Source organism: Triturus cristatus, chromosome 6 (assembly GCF_964204655.1).
Source record: "Triturus cristatus chromosome 6, aTriCri1.1, whole genome shotgun sequence".
Classification (NCBI taxonomy): Eukaryota; Metazoa; Chordata; class Amphibia; order Caudata; family Salamandridae; genus Triturus; species Triturus cristatus.
The window spans coordinates 732,469,953-732,490,561 of NC_140589.1; positions in this window are offsets into that span (position 1 = coordinate 732,469,953).

Consider the following 20,609-nt stretch of genomic DNA (forward strand, 5'->3'; position numbering starts at 1 on the left):
AAACAATCTTAAATGGCGATTTGTAACTTCTATGTGTGCTGCTTTGTGCAGCACGCATAGAAGATGCAACTCGTCATTTTTAAAATGATTGTTTATTTGCAGGAAGGGACAACTTCCTGCACATAAACAATCATGCATGGCATGTTGCTGTTTCTATGTGTGCTGCACTATGCAACACATATAGAAACATCAAAAACGAGGAGAAATAAAGCATTTCTCCTCATTTCGCCATAGTAAGACCAGGTTTTACTTTTGTCTTAATTTTGGCGCTGCCGCCTATTTACGCCACCCTTGTAAATAGGGGGCAGCATCAAAATCAATGGGTGTTATGGCACAAGCCCACTGCAACACCCATTGCCAACCCCTTTCAGGCTAAGAATTATTCACAAGGCAGCGTTAAGCGTTACGCTTGTAAATATGCCCCTTAGGGGCATATTTGCAAGGGCACTGCGCCACAGGAAGATCACTTTTAATAAATTCCTGTGGGGCAATGTCCTGCTCCATATTAACAAGGTGGCATTAAGTCACTTAAAGCCACCTTTTAAATATGCTCGTTACCGCAGCAGTCTGCTGAGACAAAGGGGCAGGCAATGGGTGTTGCTGTGGGCGTTCCAACGCAACATGTAGTGTATAATTTTGACAATTCTGAAATGTTAGGAATGAGTTGTTGTTGAATGAGGGATGGTGTACAGAGAAGCAAGACTAGTTTCACCAGAATCACTCCGAGAGAAAATTATCAGCACGGCACATGACGGGCATCAGGATATTTGCAAGACTAAGAAGAGAGTATGCATGAAATACAGGTGGCCAAGTATGGACAAACTGGAAGAAAAGAGTTAGAACTGCAAGAAATGTAGTTAGAGTGACAAGGTTTCTAAGGCAAAAGAACAACTGGTGATTATCAGCAAATTGCTGGAGAATCCATGGGAAGAGACCGCATTAGATATTGTAGGCCTTTACAGGAAGTAAATCAAAGGAAGTATCTGTTAGTTTTGATTGACGTATTCTGGTTGGCCAGAAGTAGTGGTGGGAAATGGGGTAGAAACAAGAAGCGGGATTACGTTTTTTGTTTTCGTTGAATTTGTTCTATGAAACTGAGCAACGTAACGTCAACAACACAAATTACATTACATTGGAAGTCATAGCAAGGTATTATAATACAATGTTAGTGTGGCAAAATGGAAGGGTAGGCACAACATAGTACATTAAAACAGGCATCATGCCAATAATTTCACATCAAGTTTTCTAGCCAGGCACCCTCCATCTCCGAACCATGTCATCCCTCCACCATCCCTCATGGAGATCCAGTTTTGTACATAAACATCAAGAGATTCAGTTCACTGTGCATTTACTGGTGTTGTGTTTTATATAGGATTGGCTGGAGGTGTCTTCTCGACATCAGAAATCGCTTCACCATCCACTGTAGAGCTCAAGAGATCATGCCCCTACCACATAGAGAGGTGGGCGACTACGTGTGCATCAGTGAACTGTTTTTGTGCAAGAAGGTTAAATACAGCGCATTCCTGCCCTTTCATTTTCATGCAGTGCAGTAAGGTTGCTTGCAGCGCTGTGCTGTGTAAAAGCTTCATAAATATGCCCCATAGATTCTGAATTTAACGTTAATGGCTTGCACCACACTTCGTTTCAATATTCTCCTATTTAACCAATGGATTTGCTCTGAAGATGGTTGAATTTTGGCATTATAGAAATATAAGATAATACCTTAAAACCAAAGGAGTATGCCAACTTCCAGAGGGGCTGAAGATAGCAAAAGAGGAACATAGATGTAGCCTGGGTGAGTTCACTAAGGAAGGATCTGAACCACCGAAGGGCCAAGACAACTACAATACTTAGATCCAGTGACTACTTTTACTAACAGATGTCAGTTGTTCAGACGACCTTGCCAAGAAGATGTAATATTTACTCATACAATTTTAGTTCTGGGCACATTGTTCACATGGTCATTTATCAGGTCTATTCTCTGCTTTGGTCACAGTATACTTTAGAAGGTACCGACATGTTCTCCAGTAACTACTCTGCATCCTCAAAAACACAGTCTGTTGCACTTCACCTAACTAACTTTGGGGCATATTATCAAGACAGGCGATATAATTATCGCCGCTTTAGCGGCAGAAAACTGCCGCTAAAACGCCGATAATGGGCTTGATAATATGCTCTATGGAATTCCAATTGAAGCCCATGTTAGATGTGAAGGACGTCTAACATGGACTTCAATTGGAACTCCATAGAGCATATTATCAAGCCCATTATCGCTGTTTTAGCGGCAGTTTTCTGCCGCTAAAGCGGCGATAATTTTATCTCCTGTCTTGATAATATGCCCCCTAGAGTTTCTCTTAGGTCAAGCTTCCCCGCAAACACTTCCAATGCGGCCAGATCAAGTCTTGTATGAACTTTCCAGCTCAATTTGAGTAAAACTATCCACAATTCTTGCAATGGCATTGGAATATAGGAAAGCCTAATAACATATATCTTTTCTCAGTAGTACACTGTAAACTAAGATAGGATATCAAAGAAATAGTATAATACATTCTCCCAGAAAAGGTCTGCCACATGAATGATCATCCAATATCATGTCATTTGTTGTCGATGGCAATGACATGCAATCCCCAAATAACACATCATCAAGACATTATAACCGCACCAACAAACCGCCACGTTTTTTAATTACTAATAGAGTGGATTGAGTGAGGTCAATGTAAAAACTGGGAGAGCCTATGATGGTTGCCAAGAGTTGTAGTGAGTTCTTTCAAGAGTTACAATGTTCCTGCTCGGATTAACTCACATGTTGTGCACTCCTGAATGGATTGTTGCGCTGAATGGCAGAACATAACCATACAAATAATTGGATAGTGTGACCTGGCTGGCAAGATGGGCCATCGAAAGCATCATAGCAGGTTGCATTGGTGAATAATTAGTCAAGCATATGCTCTACTCTCTACTCAGTATGTTCATTCTTTGATCCCATTTGCTAAGGTTTACCGATTAGAGATCAGCATTCAGGCTTCAAAAAATCAAGTCTAAAACATTATCACTGTGGGAGTTAAACACTGACAATATCAGATTAATGGTGGAAATGAGTGGAACAACTCTACCTATTGCCAAGAAATAACCAACAAAGGACAAGCTAGCATCAGGACCGGTTGATATAATATCGATGCTAAAAATATTGTGTGGACAGACTATCATGTCAAAAATACAGAGGCCCAAAATATCAAGACAGTAAGTATAGATGTTCTATTCTTAACTCTATATCTATGTACCTTGAAGATATATAAATTGTCACGGTACATATATGTGGCGTTAAGTATAGTAAAACTTTGCTTATCTGTAGAAACGTACATTCCCAATATTTTTGTCCTCGATATTCTTTTTTGTGGGGGGAATCTTTTTATTAGCAAAGCTCAAGAGACCATACAGTACAAAACAGTTCCATAGAGACCACAATAATCAAGAGCAATGTATACATGAGGGCAAAAAAAAAAGAGACAATATCCTGTTACTTATCTAGCCAACATCTAAGTGTCCACCCTACATTCTCTGTATTTTCGCCAGGGGTCCTCGATATTCTTGATACGAAATTTAGTCCATACGATATTTTGGAAACAATATTCAGACCAAACATGTCAGGAGGGAAAGAAGTCAAAATAAATGTCCAACTGTAGCAGCTGAGACCCTACACCCAGGTACAAATATTTCAGGAACCTTCACAGTAAAAACCAAAGACTTTGTTAAATACCACAACCACCCCTTCTACACATTTTCCAAACCTGAAACATTGAAGAATTATTTTTTAAGCACTTTTTATTTAAACAAGACAACAAAGGCAGAGTACATCGAGTAATCAGTTGACCATAATCAAGCACAATATGGTTACAGCTAATCAGCCACATAGCAATTCCACTGAAGACTTTTTAAATCCATTAGGGGATGCATATTTAAGTTGGCGGTTACATAATATGCAAAAACCAAAGGAAATGATGGACGGAGTGTTGAACATTGCAAGCACTCACCCCCAGTCAACTGATCTGGGTTTATTCCATCATCGTTCTTTAGCCGACTCTGCCACCCCAGTTCAGACATACCCTGCCAACTTATGGCGAACAAAGCTTTGTTCGCCATAAGTTGGCAGGGTATGCTCAGACGTGAGTCCCTTGCTCACTTTGTCACTGGATTCAAGCAAGCCTGGCTGAAGACGGCTGAAATGCCAGAAACCGGTCCTAGGAAGCTTGTTTCCGGTCCAGGGAAGACATGGCTTGGCAGTTCGGGCTGGACTGTTCCCATGAGGCACAGGGTCAGACTGATTTGCATATGGCCATGTCTGAACTGGGGTGGCAGAGTTGGCTAAAGAACGGTGATGGATTAAACCCAGATCAGTTGACTGGGGGTGAGTGCTTGTATTGTTCAACACTCCGTCCATCATTTCCTTTGGTTTTTGCTTTGTTCGCCATAAGTTGGCAGGGTATGCTCAGACGTGAGTCCCTTGCTCACTTTGTCACTGGATTCAAGCAAGCCTGGCTGAAGACGGCTGAAATGCCAGAAACCGGTCCTAGGAAGCTTGTTTCCGGTCCAGGGAAGACATGGCTTGGCAGTTCGGGCTGGACTGTTCCCATGAGGCACAGGGTCAGACTGATTTGCATATGGCCATGTCTGAACTGGGGTGGCAGAGTGGGCTACAGAACGGTGATGGATTAAACCCAGATCAGTTGAGTGGGGGTGAGTGCTTGCAATGTTCAACACTCCGTCCATCATTTCCTTTGGTTTTTGCTTTGTTCGCCATAAGTTGGCAGGGTATGCTCAGAAGTGAGTCCCTTGCTCACTTTGCCACTGGATTCAAACAAGCCTGGCTGAAGACGGCTGAAATGCCAGAAACCGGTCCTAGGAAGCTTGTTTCCGGTCCAGGGAAGACATGGCTTGGCAGTTCGGGCTGGACTGTTCCCATGAGGCACAGGGTTAGACTGATTTGCATAATGCCATGTCTGAACTGGGGTGGCAGAGAGGGCTAAAGAACGGTGATGGATTAAACCCAGATCAGTTGACTGGGGGTGAGTGCTTGCAATATTCAACACTCCGTCCATCATTTCCTTTGGTTTTTGCTTTGTTCGCCATAAGTTGGCAGGGTATGCTCAGACGTGAGTCCCTTGCTCACTTTGTCACTGGATTCAAGCAAGCCTGGCTGAAGACGGCTGAAATGCCAGAAACCGGTCCTAGGAAGCTTGTTTCCGGTCCAGGGAAGACATGGCTTGGCAGTTCGGGCTGGACTGTTCCCATGAGGCACAGGGTCAGACTGATTTGCATATGGCCATGTCTGAACTGGGGTGGCAGAGTGGGCTAAAGAACGGTGATGGATTAAAACCAGATCAGTTGACTGGGGGTGAGTGCTTGCAATGTTCAACACTCCGTCCATCATTTCCTTTGGTTTTTGCTGGGTTACATAATATGCCCAGCCAAGTCTTTGGGGCATATTTACAACATAATGGAGGAGCACGGTGTTACGCCATAATTGGTATCACTGCGCTTCGACATTCTGAAAACGCAGGGATGCAGCATACATTTAGCTGTTTATCGCCACCGCAGGCACCCTTGCACCATAGTGCAAGAGGACCTGCGTTGCAGGGAATGATTGTTCATGTGCAGAAAGATATCCCTTCCTGCACATAAACAATCACTAATGATGACTTGTAACTTCTATGTGTGCTGCAGGATGTAGCACAAATAGAAGTTGCAACTCGTCATTATCTAATGATTGTTCATGTGCAGGAAGGAACACCTTTCTGCAAATGAACAATCACTGATGGAGATTTGCTCTTTCTAGCAGCACACATGGAAACAGCAAAAACAAGGAGAAATAAATCATTTCTCCTCATTGTGCCAGTTTAACCCCTTCGCTGCTAGGCATTTTCCCCCTCCTGTGCCAAGCCTTTTTTTGGCTATTTGGGGTAGTGCGCGCTTAGGCCCCTGTAACTTTTTGACCACATAAGGTATCCACGCCAAATTTGCGTCCTTTTCTTCCAAAATCATGGGGATTCTAAAGGTACTCAGGGTTTGTGGATACTCCTAGAGGGGTCACAGAAATGAGCCAAAATACAGCAACATTTTGTTTTTTTTTGGAAAAATGGGAAAAACGGGCTGCAAATGAAAGCATCTGGGGTTTTCCCTGTAAATGTTATCAAAAAAGGGTTTGTGGGGTTGAAATCATCATTTTCCCAGATTTTCGGGGATACCAGACTTTTGTCAGAAACCCAACATTTTTTACACAGTTTTGGCATTTTTCTGGGACATAGCCGATTTTTGCTATTTTTTGTGCTTTTGACCTCCTTCCAGTTAATGGCAGAAATGGGTACAAAAGCAATAATGGATCCTGGAAAGCTATACATTTTCGAGAAGAAGACAAAATTCTGAATTCAGCAAGGGGTCATTTGTGTAGATCCATCAAGGTTTTTTTATAGAAACACACAGTTAAATATAGGATAAATTGAAAATTAGTTGAAAAAAACAGCCTTTTGTGTCAACGTTTTCACCTGTAACTTCTTCTAATTATGACAGCTCTTTGAAAGCAATATACCGCTGCATCCGCTGGACATTACTGGTTGTGGGGATATATAGGACTTGTAGGTTCACCAAGAACCCGACGAACCCAGAGCCAAAAACTGAGCAGCAACTTGCAATGGTTTTTTATTATGTACCGGGTATATAGTAATTATTCTGTAAAAATGTGTACATGGAAAAATTGGTATGAAAGACACCTATGTATTTCTGAAATGGGAACAAAATATAGAGTTTAGAAACAGTAGATATTTGCACATTTCTGATTTGGGAATACTCATACTAGCATGAGAATATCAGTCATTTTTTAGAATGACTTCTTTTTTACACAATATCTTTCATTTGGAAGGCAGAAATGCATCGAAAGTCAATAGATAATAACAGTTCCTTTACAAATCCGAATTACCCTAAGTCTCCCGATAAAAATGGTACCTCACTTGTGTGGGTAGGCATAGTGCCCACGACAGGAAACGGCGCAAAACGCAACATGCTCACAACTAAATATCGCAGTGAAAATGTACCCTTTTTTTGCAAAGTGCCTAGCTCTAGTTTTTGAACCCTAGCTCTGCGGGCACCTTGGGAAATCTAGCAAACCTATACATTTTTGAAAACTAGACACCCAGGGGAATCCAGGATGGGGTGACTTGACTGCCTCCCACCAGGGTCTGTTACCCAGAATCCCTTGCAAACCTAAAACATTGTAAAAAAAAAACACATTTTCCCCACATTTCTGTCGTGGAAAGTTCCGGAATCTGCGTGGATCCACAAATTTCCACCCACCCCGCGTTCCCCAAAGTCTTACGAGAAAAACAGTACCTCAATTGTGTGGGTCGGCCTAGTGCCCGCGACAGTAAACGGCGCAAAACGCAACGTGGTCACACCTCAATTTCGCAGTGAAAAATGACCCTTTTTTGGCAAAATGACTAGCTGTAGTTTTTGAACCCTAGCTCTGCGGGCACCTTGGGAAACCTAGCAAACCTATACATTTTTGAAAACTAGACACCCAAGGGAATCCAGAATGGGGTGACTTGACTGCCTCCCACCAGGGTCTGTTACCCAGAATCCCTTGCAAACCTAAAAAATTGTCAAAAAAAACACATTTTCCCCACATTTCTGTCGTGGAAAGTTCCGGAATCTGCGTGGATCCACAAATTTCCACCCACCCCGCGCTCCCCAAAGTCTTAAGAGAAAAACGGTACCTCACTTGTCTGGGTCGGCCTAGTGCCCGCGACAGGAAACGGCGCAAAACGCAACGTGGTCACATCTCAATTTCGCAGTGAAAAATGACCCTTTTTTGGCAAAATGTCTAGCTGTAGTTTTTGAACCCCAGCTCTGCGGGCACCTTGGGAAACCTAGCAAACCTATACATTTTTGAAAACTAGACACCCAGGGGAATCCAGGAAGGGGTGACTTGACTGCCTCCCACCAGGGTCTGTTACCCAGAATCCCTTGCAAACCTAAAAATTGTAAAAAAAAACACATTTTCCCCACATTTCTGTCGTGGAAAGTTCCGGAATCTGCATGGATCCACAAATTTCCACCCACCCCGCGTTCCCCAAAGTCTTACGAGAAAAACGATACCTCACTTGTGTGGGTCGGCCTAGTGCCCGCGACAGGCAATGGTGCAAAATGCAACGTGGTCACACCTCAATTTCGCAGTGAAATATGACCCTTTTTTGGCAAAATGACTAGCTGTAGTTTTTGAACCCTAGCTCTGCAGGCACCTTGGGAAACCTAGCAAACCTATACATTTTTGAAAACTAGACACCCAGGGGAATCCAGGATGGGGTGACTTGATTGCCTCCCACCAGGGTCTGTTACCCAGAATCCCTTGCAAACCTAAAAAATTGTCAAAAAAAATACATTTTCCCCACATTTCTGTTGCGGAAAGTTCCGGAATCTGCGTGGATCCACAAATTTCCACCCACCCTGCGTTCCCCAAAGTCTTACGAGAAAAACAGTACCTCAATTGTGTGGGTCGGCCTAGTGCCCGCGACAGGAAACAGCGAAAACGCAACGTGGACACACCTCAATTTCGCAGTGAAAAATGACCCTTTTTTGGCAAAATGACTAGCTGTAGTTTTTGAACCCTAGCTCTGCGGGCACCTTGGGAAACCTAGCAAACCTATACATTTTTGAAAACTAGACACCCAGGGGAATCCAGGATGGGGTGACTTGACTGCCTCCCACCAGGGTCTGTTACCCAGAATCCCTCGCAAACCTAAAAAATTGTCAAAAAAACACATTTTCCCCACATTTCTGTCGTGGAAAGTTCCGGAATCTGCATGGATCCACAAATTTCCACCCACCCCGCGTTCCCCAAAGTCTTACGAGAAAAACGGTACCTCACTTGTGTGGATCGGCCTAGTGCCCGCGACAGGAAACGGCACAAAACGCAACGTGGTCACACCTCAATTTCGCAGTGAAAAATGACCCTTTTTTGGCAAAATGACTAGCTGTAGTTTTTGAGCCCTAGCTCTGCGGGCACCTTGGGAAACCTAGCAAACCTATACATTTTTGAAAACTAGACACCCAGGGGAATCCAGGATTGGGTGACTTGACTGCCTCGCACCAGGGTCTGTTACCCAGAATCCCTTGCAAACCTAAATAATTGTCAAAAAAGCCATATTTTCCCCACATTTCTGTGGTGGAAAGTTCCGGAATCTGCGTGGATCCACAAATTTCCACCCACCCCGCGTTCCCCAAAGTCTTTAGAGAAAAATGGTACCTCACTTGTGTGTGCTGGCCTAGTGCCAGCGACAGGAAACGGCGCAAAAACGTAGTGAGGTAACATCAAAATTGCCTATCTCAAAACCACCTGGTTTTGCAAGGGGGTCACTTGGGTTTTTGGCCCGGTGCACGGCGGCCATCTAGGGAAACATACCAAACACATACATTTCTGAAAACTAGACACCCGGGGGCTTCCAGGGAGGTATGGCTTGCATGGATCCCCCAACGTTTCCTTACCCAGAATCCCCCGCAAACCTCAATTTTAGCTGAAAAAACTCACTTTTTTCACACTTTTTTGTGTGGGAAAGTTGTGGCATCACTGGGCTCACTCAAATTTCCCACCTCCCAGCGTTCCCCTGGGTCTCCCAGTAAAAATGATGCCTCACTTGTGTGGGAGGCCCAAGTACCCGCGACAGGCAAGGGCCCAAAACGTAGCGTGGTGACATCAAAATTGCCTATCTCAAAACCACCTGGTTTTGCAAGGGGGGTCACCTGGGTTTTTGGCCCGGTGCTCGGCGGCCATCTAGGGAAACCTACCAAACCCATACATTTCTGAAAACTAGACACCCGGGGGCTTCCAGGGAGGTATGGCTTGTGTGGATCCCCCAACGTTTCCTTACCCAGAATCCCCTGCAAACCTCAATTTTAGCTGAAAAAAATCACTTTTTTCACACTTTTTTGTGCGGGAAAGTTGTGGCATCACCGGGCTCACTCAAATTTCCTACCTCCCAGCGTTCCCCTGGGTCTCCCGGTAAAAATGGTGCCTCACTTGTGTGGGAGGCCCAAGTACCCGCGACAGGCAAGGGCCCAAAACGTAGTGTGGTGACATCAAAATTGCCTATCTCAAAACCACCTGGTTTTGCAAGGGGAGTCACTTGGGTTTTTGGCCCGGTGCACGGCGGCCATCTAGGGAAACCTACCAAACCCATACATTTCTGAAAACTAGACACCCGGGGTCTTCCAGGGAGGTATGGCTTGCGTGGATCCCCCCAACGTGTCCTTACCCAGAATCCCCTGCAAACCTCAATTTTAGCTGAAAAAATCACTTTTTTCAAACTTTTTTGTGTGGGAAAGTTGTGACATCACCGGGCTCACTCAAATTTCCCACCTCCCAGCGTTCCCCTGGGTCTCCCGGTAAAAATGGTGCCTCACTTGTGTGGGAGGTCCAAGTACCCGCGACAGGCAAGGGCCCAAAACGTAGTGTGGTGACATCAAAATTGCCTATCTCAAAACTACCTGGTTTTGCAAGGGGGGGGTCACCTGGGTTTTTGGCCCGGTGCTCGGCGACCATCTAGGGAATCCTACCAAACCCATACATTTCTGAAAACTAGACACCCGGGGGCTTCCAGGGAGGTATGGCTTGTGTGGATCCCCCAACGTTTCCTTACCCAGAATCCCCTGCAAACCTCAATTTTAGCTGAGAAAATCACTTTTTTCACACTTTTTTGTGTGGGAAAGTTGTGGCATCAGCGGGCTCACTCAAATTTCCCACCTCTCAGCATTCCCCTGGGTCTCCCGGTAAAAATGGTGCCTCACTTGTGTGAGAGGCCCAAGTACCTGCGACAGGCAAGGGCCCAAAACGTAGTGTAGTGACATCAAAATTGCCTATCTCAAAACCACCTGGTTTTGCAAGGGGGGTCACCTGTGTTTTTGGCCTGGTGCTCGGCGGCCATCTAGGGAAACCTACCAAACCCATACATTTCTGAAAACTAGACACCCGGGGGCTTCCAGGTAGGTATGGCTTGCGTGGATCCCCCAACGTTTCCTTACCCAGAATCCCCTGCAAACCTCAATTTTAGCTGAAAAAAATCACTTTTTTCACACTTTTTTGTGTGGGAAAGTTGTGGCATCACCGGGCTCACTCAAATTTCCCACCTCCCAGCGTTCCCTTGGGTCTCCCGGTAAAAATGGTGCCTCACTTGTGTGGGAGGCCCAAATACCCGCGGCAGGGAAGGGCCCAAAACGTAGTGATGCGACATCAACATTGCCTATCCCAAATGTCGCATCACTACGTTTTGGGTCCTTGCCTGTCGCGGGTACTTGGGCCTCCCACACAAGTGAGGCACCATTTTTACCGGGAGACCCAGGGGAACGCTGGCAGGTGGGAAATTTGATTGAGCCCGGTGATGCCACAACTTTCCCACACAAAAATGTGTGAAAAAGTGATTTTTTCAGCTAAAATTGAGGTTTGCAGGGGATTCTGGGTAAGGAAACGTTGGGGGATCCACGCAAGCCATACCTCCCTGGAAGCCCCCGGGTGTCTAGTTTTCAGAAATGTATGGGTTTGGTAGGTGTCCCTAGATGGCCGCCGAGCACTGGGCCAAAAACCCAGGTGACCCCCCCTTGCAAAACCGGATGTATGTCGTTACAACGCACACTTTTACAACGCATGCACTTACAACGCATTTTTTACAACGCTCAATCCATTACAACGCATGACATTACAACGCAGGACACTACAACGCATTTTTAAAAACTACCTTTACAACGCATTTCCATTACAACGCATACTACCTTTACAACGCATACCATTACAACGCATAATATTAAATTGCATTTAAGGTAAGTATTAGATAGTATAGGGGTAAAAATTACTATTCTAACTCCAGGGGGTGCAACAGTAGGGTAAGTGTTGGATAGTATAGGGGTAAAAATTACTATTCTAACTCCAGGGGGTGCAACAGTAGGGTAAGTGTTGGATAGTATAGGGGTAAAAATTACTATTCTAACTCCAGGGGGTGCAACAGTAGGGTAAGTGTTGGATAGTATAGGGGTAAAAATTACTATTCTAACTCCAGGGGGTGCAACAGTAGGGAAAGTGTTGGATAGTATAGGGGTAAAAATTACTATTCTAACTCCAGGGGGTGCAACAGTAGGGTAAGTGTTGGATAGTATAGGGGTAAAAATTACTATTCTAACTCCAGGGGGTGCAATAGTAGGGTAAGTGTTGGATAGTATAGGGGTAAAAATTACTATATTATGCGTTGTAATGGTATGCGTTGTAATGGTAGTATGCGTTGTAATGGAATGCGTTGTAAAGGTAGTTTTAAAAAATGCGTTGTAGTGTCATGCGTTGTAATGTCATGCGTTGTAATGGATTGTGCGTTGTAAAAAATGCGTTGTAAGTGTAGTGCGTTGTAAAAGTTGCGTTGTAAAGGTTGTTCCCCTGCAAAACCAGGTGGTTTTGAGATAGGCAATTTTGATGTCATCACACTACGTTTTGGGCCCTTACCTGTCGCGGGTACTTGGGCCTCCCACACAAGTGAGGCACCATTTTTACCGGGAGACCCAGGAGAACGCTGGGAGGTGGGAGATTTGAGTGAGCCCGGTGATGCCACAACTTTCCCACACAAAAAAGTGTGAAAAAAGTGATTTTTTCAGCTAAAATTGAGGTTTGCAGGGGATTCTGGGTAAGGAAACGTTGGGGGATCCACGCAAGCCATACCTCCCTGGAAGCCCCCGGGTGTCTAGTTTACAGAAATGTATGTGTTTGGTAGGTTTCCCTAGATGGCCGCCGAGCACGGGCCAAAAAGACAGTTGACCCCCTTGCAAAACCAGATCGTTTTGACATTGTTTGTTTCTACAGCGTGAGAATTTCGGAACAATATTGCATGGAAAATGTGACAGACAATTTGAGGTTTGCAGGACATCGTGGATAAAATAACTTTTTAGAATTCACAAGAGAGACATCACCATGAACTCCCGTGGGTTTACAACAATATCTACAGTTGGTGGGTTATTCTTACATGGAACATACACCTTGGCAGAGAAACTAAAAAGACAAAGATTCCTGCACAGCCATCTATTCCTCAAACGCACACACATACTGGTTGGATTTGGCACGAGGGCGAGTGATGGTTCAGTATATTAAATTTTATTAATAAGAGATTTCACAAAAATGAAATGCACTGTCAATAATTAAATGGAGAAAAAACTGAACCAATGACTCGCAGCTCGTGAGCTGTAAAGCCACGGCAAGGCACCAACCGCTTTACAGGCCATTCACACACCTTTCATACGTGATACACACAAGACCATTCGCACCACCAGGCACAAAAACAACACATTACAAAATTCACAAAAGGGACAAGGTACACCCTGCTTCAGAAAGGCAAATATTACTGCACAGCCATCTAATCCTCAAGCACACACACATACTGGTTGGATTTGGCACGAGGGTGAGTGATGGTTCAGTATATACAATTGTATTAGCAAGTGATTTCACAAAAATGAAATGCACTGTTAATAATTGAAAGGGCGAGAAACTGAACCATTGACTCACAGCTCGTGAGCTGTAAAGCCACGACAAGGCACCAACCTCTTTACAGGCCATTCATACACCTTTCATACATGTGAGACATACAAAACCATTCACACCGCCAGCCGCGGGCCCATCACATAACAAAACTCACACCAGCACACAGCGCCATTCAAGGGCCCATCACTTTCACACGCCCACATTCCTGACACAGCAACTACACAAGCTGATGGATTGCGTGGAGTGGCACTCAGCTAGCAGTGTGTGTAGTGACCAGCAGCAAGTCACTACTCACACACAGCCGCCGAGCGCCAGTCCACGCACACCGCTAGCTAAACACCAGTCCACGCACACCGCTAGCCAAGCCCCAGTCCAGGCACACCGCCAGCCAATCGCCAGTCCAGGCACACCGGCAGCCAAGTACCAGTCCACGCACACCGCCAACCAAGTGCCAGTCCACACACACCGCCAACACATTTCGGATTTTTTTTAGACAAAAATAAAAACACAAACAAATCGCAAATAGATACAAATCTACAAACACAAAATCAGAAACTAAACACATTGCACTAACGCCAACCTTGAAACAGAATACATTTTTTTAAAGAATACAGACCAGGCAGTTCACTTTACCACTCATGAATGCTCCCAACAATTCTTTTGCGTGTGGTACGCTCTAAAACAAGCAGGGACACACAGCCCAGGTTTAGATGGACAGTCGGGGCAGTACATACGAATCTCCTTCCGCTTACCTCTTCGCCAACAGACTCTGCATCTCCTAGTGGGAAAATCTTTTGCCGGTGTGGGAGGGACGACATCAGGAAAGTGGCGCTCTTTCAATCGAACCACTCCTCCACCACTCCAAATCTAGGAACACTTGCCTGTTCCACAACAACAAGGCTAGCTATCACAGAGTGCTGAAACTGAAGAAATGTCAACTTTGACGCAGGAGAACACTCCTTGAACACAATAAAAGCATTGAAAATTGCTAATTCGAAGAAATGGATGGCCAACTTCTTATACCAAACATAAGCCTTCCGAATAGCAGAGTAAGGTTCCAACCTCTGATCTACTCTGTCAACACCACCCATGTGCTTATTGTAGTCTAGAATGCACACAGGTTTGCGCACTTCAGCAACCTGACCCCAAACAGCCACAGGTGAGGTACTCTCATCATGGATGGTAGTCAGCATGTACACATCCCTCCTGTCCACAAATTTTACAGCTAGTAGTTCATCACTACGCAAGGAACTGCACTGCCCCCTCTGAAGTTTTTTGCAAACAAGCTCTTTCGGATAACCTTTACGGTTAGAGTGGATTGTGCCACATGCAAAAGTGTCCACTTTATACAATTCCTTAAATAATTGCACAGCAGTATAGAAGTTATCAAGGTACAAATGGTGGCCTCTGTTAAAACGTCTTCTAGCAAGATCCCACACAATTTTCTCTGAATCTCCAAAAGTGGACGGACAACCTGGGGGGGTCAATAGTAGAATCTCTACCAGTGTACACATGAAAATTAAAAACATATCCTGTCCTACTCTCAGACAACATATACAGCTTAATTCCATAGCGTGCCCTCTTGCTAGGGATGTACTGCCTAAAAAACAAACGGCCCTTGAACAAGACCAAAGATTCATCAATAGATATTTCTTTCCCTGGAGTATAGATCTCAGAAAATCGATCTACAAAGTGATCAAGAACGGGCCGAATCTTAAAAAGACGGTCACAGTCAGGGTGATCTTGTGGCAACACCATAGAATTATCAACAAAATGCAGCATACGTAGCAAAAGTAAATACCGATTACGAGTCATAACTGCAGGAAATATGGCAGTTGCCAAACAAGGGGCTAGTAGACCAATATGAAGCCAAGGTTGGCTTCCTTACCACACCCATCAATAAAGTCAAACCCAAAAACTTCTTAATCTCTTCCAGATATGTGGGAGTCCACCGGGTAGCTCTAGACTGGGGCCTAAGTTTGTCGCTGTTGTCCCTCAAAAACTGTTCAGCATACAAATTCGTCTGCTCAACAATCTCACCCAAAAATACATCATCCATAAACAACTGAAAAAACTGTATAGGCAAAAAGTTTTCACAAAGCACTGTACACCCTGCATCACCGCTAAAGGCAGGCAACACCGGCTGCACCATGTTTGGATCAACCCAAAGTCCAGCACTTCCAGTAGGAAGCCTAGCAGCCTCAGACTGCAATCCAAATGCCTCTTGCACCATCAGCACAGCAGCTTCCTCTTCTAAGACAGACACTTCATCCGCACTGAGAGTTGCTTCATCCACACCAAGAGTACCTTCATCTGCACTGAGAGTACCTTCATCATCCGATGATTCCATGTTGAGTGAAAACTCACTGCCAGAATCTTCCCCTCCCTCCTCTCCCTCAGACGCACTGTCAGTCTCATAATCATGCTCAGAGGAAGATTCAAGAAGCATACCGACCACCTGTTGAGCAGTCATTCTACGGCTAGCCATATTGCTTACTAATAAAGGAAACTTGTCAACAAGTCAACAACAACAAACACTTTATAAAATAAGTAATAAACAAAAAGCACCTTTATCAAAAACTCATATATACTCCAAAACAATACCACTCACTTGCCAGAGGCAGCTAAACTACTCACCACCACCTACCCTGTACAGACACAGTATGGATCAACAATATCCCACGAAAAAAGAAAGAGAAAAGCAATTACACATAAGACTATGCAAAACACATCGCAAAGAATTTCATGCTCAAGCCACTAACTAAATATGCCACCATTATAACATCACTTACAAAAAAAATCATTCAGACATTATAATATTACTCATTTGGAATAAATACAACAACAAAAAAATTCTTACCAAAACAATGCAACTACACAGAACTGCAGAACAACCACTGTCGAAAAGCTTTAGACTAGAATAAAAAGGAGAAAAAAACTTTATTGTCACATATGCATATAATGCTCTAGACCATCACGTACTGCGCAAAATGTATTACTAGAACCTCCCACTTTCAAGAAGGAAAGATCGATGGCCCAATCCTTTACAAGCCACGCGGCGAGAATCTGGAACTGAGCCTCAGCTCCGGACCACCCCCTCCCTCTTCCCAGTCCTTCAAAACTGACCTCAAAGTTCTCCTCCTGCAAAGACACTTCCAAACTTAATTCACACCCTCTCTATTGTCTGAAGGAAGTCTTTACATTATAGCAAATTCTGTTCTCCATGCCCGTAGAAGTGCCTTCCCAGTGTGTTCCTGTGTTTTGCGTGTCTGCCATTTATTGCACTTTTATACCTCTACTTGTACTTTGTACTCTTTTGTAAGTTGCACACATGTCACTTTTCCTCTTGTAACGTATTGTTTGCTACCTCTTGTATTTTGTTTGCTTTTGATACATGCACAATTACCACCATTGCCTCATGTAACATAACGTTTGCTCTTGTTTTCAGAGTGTCTGCCATTTATTGCAGTATTTTACCTCATGTGACATCCATCAGAGAGCTGCGTGAATAATTACTTGGTAATCCCCTTACCACAATGCAAACACCCACCCGAAATAGGTACCCAGTGAGGTCATACCGTTCGCATCCCCCTAACCTGCTCAAGGTTCATGTGACCTCAGTGACAGTCACAGCGACTGGATCACTGTTGCTCTAGGGTGTGCTGCTTCGTAGGCCTGTCAGCAACACTGGAGATGAACTACAGTATGGATTGTGGTGGACAGGCCTTCAAGGATAACCCAAAATTGACACCACTACAGTACACCTGCTTGTGCTAAGACATCAAGCCTTCTAAGGTCTAGTGGGGCCTTCTACGGTCTAGCATGGGAATGTGCTCCCTCAGTACAGTGGTGTGGTGGACTGGTCATGAATGCTGAACCCGGTTCCCCAGTTCCAAATTCGACAGCTCTGGCCATAGTGCCACATCCCCACTGAACGCCATACTTGCCCACTGAGAGAAACTCGCAGTGCCTTCAGCTATAACCTAATTGTGCCCGCTATAAACACTTGGATGTGGCTCAATTCAAATTATGCACTTGATAAGAGTAATACGCTGCCTAAAAAAAAAAAAAAAGCAACCACTCATAGGGAATGCAAAGCATGTGAAATGTAAGCAGAAACAACATGGTTACCTAAACGATCTCTCACTAACTATTCAGAAATCAGCGAGTGGTTTCACCTGAAAAGTTATGGACATGACTAGAGGGCCCTGAAGGGAACCGTTTCACTGCCCATTGCTTACATCCTTACAAAACATAAGCAGTATGGTAGACCACATCCATAAACACAGAGCCATGGTGCACATTGTGTTTTCCAATTCACCCATCAACTAGGTATTGCAGTACCTCCAGGAATGGTACACTCTCCCACCCTGGAAACAACAATGCTGTTCAAAGGAAGACGAGAAAACGAAAGTAGCACTTCACTGGCAAACTCTGTGATGCTGGTGTATTTGGATGTAAATAAAATCAATCTGGCCACTTTGCAACCCCTCTGTCTTACTTTATTTCGCCCCCTCCCTGGGAACAACAATGCTGTTCAAAGAAAGAAGAGAAAACGAAAGTAGCGCTTCACTGGCAAACTCTGTGATGCTGGTGTATTTGGATGTAAATAAAATCAATCTGGCCACTTTGCAACCCCTCTGTCTTACTTTATTTCGGCCCCCCTGGGAACAACAATGCTATTCAAAGGAAGACGAGAAAACGAAAGTAGCACTTCACTGGCAAACTCTGTGATGCTGGTGTATTTGGATGTAAAAAAAAACTATCTGGCCACTTTGCAACCCCTCTGTCTCACTTTATTTCAACCCCCCTGGGAACAACAATGCTGTTCAAAGAAAGAAAAGAAAACGAAAGTAGCGCTTCACTGGCAAACTCTGTGATGCTGGTGTATTTGGATGTAAATGAAATCAATCTGGCCACTTGGCAACCCCTCCGTCTTACTTTATTGTGCCCCCCCGGGAACAACAATGCTGTTCAAAGGAAGACGAGAAAACGAAAGTAGCACTTCACTGGCAAACTATGTGATGCTGGTGTATTTGGATGCAAATAAAATCAATCTGGCCACTTTGCAACCCCTATGGCTTACTTTATTTCGCCCCCCACTCCCCATCCCACGCTAGCAGCACCGCTCATAGAGAAAACGAGAGAAAAAGGGCATCTCTCGAAAGCGTGCGTTTATTTTTTGGATCCATTTCACATACAAGCAACTGCAATTGGACGATCCAAGCGCACGAACAAAGCGGAGCCTAAAAAAAACCATTTCTACCCCCCCAACATTGTGCCCCCACCCTACCTAACCCACTGATCGCAAAAATCCCCCCTCCCCAGCCCCAAAACTCACCTTTACTCTCCGACGCGCAGGAGGCAAATGGCTTCCTGCGCCTCGGAGAGCAAAGGGGAAACCTCCAATGATGTCAGCGCGCCTCGCGCGCTGACGTCATTGATGACGCGGGGGAGGGGGGCGGTGGGAGGCAGGGGAAGGTCTTCCCCTGCCTTCCCAGTAAAAAAAAAAAAAAAGATCGACCACTCACAGGGGGAGCGCCAGCGCTTCCCTCGTGGGTGGGTGCCATGACGAGCTGGACTCGTCATGGGCACAGCGCGACTGTGCTCCATGACGAGTCCAGCTCGTCATGGGCACAGAAAGGGTTAAGGCCCGGTTATCCCTGGTCTTATTTTTGGTGCTGTCTGTCCCATATTTACGCTACCCTTGTAAATAGGGGGCAGCATAAAAAAGCAATGGGTGTTGCGGCTGAACGCCCACTGCAACACCCATTGCCCGCACCTTTCACTCTAAGTGCTGTGTGAATAGGGGCATTAATTATTGTAAATAAGGCAAAAGGGTTACCACCAGCAAATGTCAAAAAAGGGACCTTCTGGTGGTGTATGCCCCTTTGAATCTTGTCTGAGGATGTCCTCAGAAATAAAACGAAAGAAAGCATGGCCAATATTTAGGCATAGAGCTCACAGTAAACAGCATGATCTGCTTACAGATAGTCTCCAATGTCATAGGCCCCCCTCAACTATCTAGTCCTTCCTGGTAGAGAGAAGGTATCTCATTGATTCCACACGCCACCTCAGAGATATTGACCTCAAGAGCTATCAGTGGTTGTTTTTTCCCAAGCATAAAGTTCCCCAGCTTAAATGGTCAGATTGGCTATTTGCACTTTGCTACAACTTCTGTAGGTCACCGATGTGCTCTTCCCAGTGGAAGCTGAAGTTAAATATGTCTTTCGAGAAGACAACACAAATATCATATGAATCACCCACGTCAGTCTACCAATACCCAATGGTTTGGTTGAATGAGCTCAAAACTTCCCAGCTCCCTAATTTCCCATGAGCTTGTCAGTGCACAGGATTGAACAATCCTATTTGCTTTGCTAGATCCAAGGTTGGGACTTGGCATGTGCAGCAGGGTTATATTTTGTAAGTACTGTCACCCCACACTGAAGGTGAAACCGATTGTGCCATTAGGAGCCACATTTTGCAGGGATATTGTTCTTTTCTCCTTTTAGTGCCTTCTCTTGGTTTGTTGAATGCTCATTCTGTCATATTTGAATCCTCAAGCAAAACTCAAGTGTCCATTGTGCAAGCATCAGTACTGTATATATGCACAAACGTTCATAGACAATGGGTATTCATTCCAACACAATGGCTGTTGCCAAGTCGTCCTTGTGTACTGTATCTGGCATCTCAGTGGATTTCACAATGAAAGCCGCAGCAATAAAGTCCCTTCAACTCAACGTTTCTAAGGCAATGTCTAAGTTTTTTTTATTTTGACGCTTCTGTGTATTTAGCTATAGCAACGTTGTCTCCGTTGAATACACGCCTTGGATTAGAAATCACATTGGATGTTAATCCTCTTCTATAAACCATAATGGCGGGCTGCAGGCATTTCCCTCGGGGAGTGGGGGATGGGGCATTTCTATCACTATAGCATCTACGGAGATAAACGTCCGCTCCGATTCCTTTCCTTCGTACTGTGGGGAACACTGCAAGCGTCGGCTTTGTCAGGCCTTGATGTAAGGATAATGGTCGCACGCGACTTAATGCACAGAGA